The 2,820-nt window shown below is 32.6% G+C and overlaps 1 long non-coding RNA gene across 1 annotated transcript; it reads right to left on the bottom strand.

Moving 5' to 3' along the window:
* Positions 1–1,371: 1,371 nt before the first annotated feature.
* Positions 1,372–1,741, bottom strand: LOC140012886 (uncharacterized). Its single transcript, XR_011819858.1, has 2 exons — positions 1,615–1,741; positions 1,372–1,423 (listed from the first exon to the last, which is right to left on the bottom strand). It is a non-coding gene; the product is annotated as an uncharacterized lncRNA (long non-coding RNA).
* Between the last annotated feature and the right edge of the window lie 1,079 nt (positions 1,742–2,820).

Genomic DNA, 2,820 nt, shown 5'->3' with positions numbered 1-2,820 from the left:
AGGGAGTGTGGACACCTTAGCTCTCCAAAAAAAACTTCACTAAGCACTCAAGAGCACCAAAGGAAGGAATTTTATGGAGTAGATTCTAGTTTAAGCACTTGAGTTGGGTGATTTGAGCTTGTTGGAAGCTTAAACTTGGAAGAGTTTTTCTTTCTTCTTGGATGAGAGGTTCGGCCATCAAGGAGCAAGAAATGGTAAGTTTTGTTCAATTTTTAAGATATTTAAACAAGTGGTCAAAAGGTCAAAAAATAGAATAGTAAACCATAAAGTCCACCCAATGGGAACATGACACATGGCACCTCATTAAATGCATTCTTATCATTCTTTTCTCTCTCACATCAATCACTTCACACACACTACTTATCTCTTAACACCCGACAAATTTTCCACAGTATCCGAAACTTAACCGTATTGGCCGAATTTTCCCGAACTTTTCGCACTCGTGGGTCCCACGTCCAATATATATTCTTACTGTTCTAAAACTACTCCAATACTAGAAAAATCATCTTACAACTCTAATTGCTCATAAAATCCATCAAGAAAATATTCCTAAGCCAGAAAATGCAGAAAACATGCAATTAAGGGGAAATAAACCCTCGGAAAAAAATATTAGGGTTTTACGGGTTCTCACACTCAACGTTCAAAAGAATCTTCCATCATGGAATGCAACTACTCTCAACCCATATGGCTCAAGACTTGTAAAAGAATTCTTTATAATTAAGTTGACTGTACAGAGCGGAACGAAGGACTTAAACATACGCTCTGTTTTTCTTCTAGAAACGGGAAATGTGATACAATTTAGTAGCATTTTTTCTGTTTTCAGCTTCAAAAGCCTGCTAACTTTTCCAGCATCTTCGCATATTTATGCCAAACAGCGTGCTACATTCAAAGATCTCTTGTACATTTCAACTAAAACTTTCCTTGTCATATTAGATTTTCATTTACTACTAGTTTGCGTGCTCTTTCCACAGGATATTTAAAAAATGATAGGATTTTTGAAATGATCGACAAGAATTGATAGTTCAGGAAAAATGACATAATAGTGGATATCAAAAGTTAGGGACATGTTAATGGCACTCTCTTATTTTATGAAATTATAATCAAAATGAAGAGTGAAGATCTTTTTATCCTGTTACATAATAAAAAAACAAAAAGCTTGACAGGAGTGTTTTTAATATTTTCCTTCTGATCCACATCAGAAGGAACTGGAAGCTCCCCTGTGCTTCCTCGACATAAATAGAGGGGGCAAAAGAATGGAAAAAAAAAGGAGAGAAGAAAATGTAGTAGCATGGCTAACAATTTGACAGATGTTTAAGACTCGAATAGACAGCTTCTCAAACCTGATCGATGCACCAATCAAGCGGACTCCTCTTCGAAATAACGGACATCCAACTCAACGACCAATCACGCTTGCAGAAATGAACTTGAAACAAATCAGCCACAGGTTAGATGAATCGAGTCAAGCGGGGGGAGTTCTGAGTACAACATAGCTATGATAGCATCTAATAATCAAGAGCTGCTAAAAGATTTTGGGCAGAAATTTGCAAAAAATATTGTAGAATGTTAGGGATTTGGAAAAATTGGGGAAAATGTATAGGAGAGAGAAAAATGAACCTTTCCAATGAAAACCTTGCCCTTTAATGCTGGACAGCCATGGTGATGCTAGTGAGAAGCCAGAGAACGGATTTGTTGTGTGGGTGAAAGTATCAGGTGCCGTGCGGAAGCTCTGTTTTGTGCTCAGTGCAAAAGCTTGTTTGTTTCAGCTTGGTGAAAGTTTGTGTTGCTCAAGTGTTCCGTTGCTTTAACTCAGACCAAGTGTTCCGTTGCTTTTGTTTTCAGAATGTGTTCCGCTGCTTTGGTCTTTGCTTTGCTTTGGATATTGTTTTTGTTGCGCGGCACTTTCACTATGATTTGATCAAAATTTTGACTTCACTCATTTTCCCTCCATTTGATACCAAAAATCATGTTTTTTTCTGGATTTGTAATATGGTTTGAACCATACATTTTAATGCTATAGTATTATTCTTTATTTTTTAGCAAAAAATAAAAATTTTCATCAACATAGGTGGCAAAATTTGTTAATTTCATATAATTGAAAATGTACTTTTATAATTTGCTAATATTTTATACTAATTTCTTATAATTGCAGCACTAAAGAACATCATGTAATTGAAAATAATTAAACTCAAATTATATGGTTATAACATAGTTTCAATAAAAATAATCATTTTCCCAACATTTGAGACCAATCATCATGCTTTTTTTATTTTTAATTTGGTTTGAAGCATAGATTTTATTGCTATAGTATTATTCTTTATTTTTTAGTACAAAAACACAAATTTTCATCAATATAGGTGGCAAAATTTGTTAATTACATATAAGTGAAAATATACTTTTATAATTTGCAAATATTTTAGCCCTGCAATTTTTTATAATTGCAGCACTAAAGTACATCATTAATTGAAAATAACGAAAGTCAAATTCTATGGTTATAACAGACTTTTATTAAAAATAATCAAATGCTATTAATAAGACATTATTGTTAAGTCAAAATCAAAGAACATTTAGTGATGACATAATGTTATCACTAATTTATTCAAGATTATAATGACAAGAAAAGTCGTCACTAATTAAATTGCTAGTTTTTAATATTGTCAATTGCTAGTTTTTAATACTTTTGTGAAAATATTGATAATGGTTGAGAAAATTTTGTTACATTACCGCAAGTGATAAATGTACTTTTGTTCTTTTTCAAACATTTATTTTAATGTTTAATTTTGTTTAAAACTATTGTACTAGTATAGATTTGCAAGACAAAAC

Source organism: Coffea arabica, chromosome 8e (assembly GCF_036785885.1).
Source record: "Coffea arabica cultivar ET-39 chromosome 8e, Coffea Arabica ET-39 HiFi, whole genome shotgun sequence".
Taxonomy (NCBI): Eukaryota; Viridiplantae; Streptophyta; class Magnoliopsida; order Gentianales; family Rubiaceae; genus Coffea; species Coffea arabica.
Note: the sequence above shows the minus strand (reverse complement) of the source record. Positions and strands in the feature narration are given on the sequence as shown.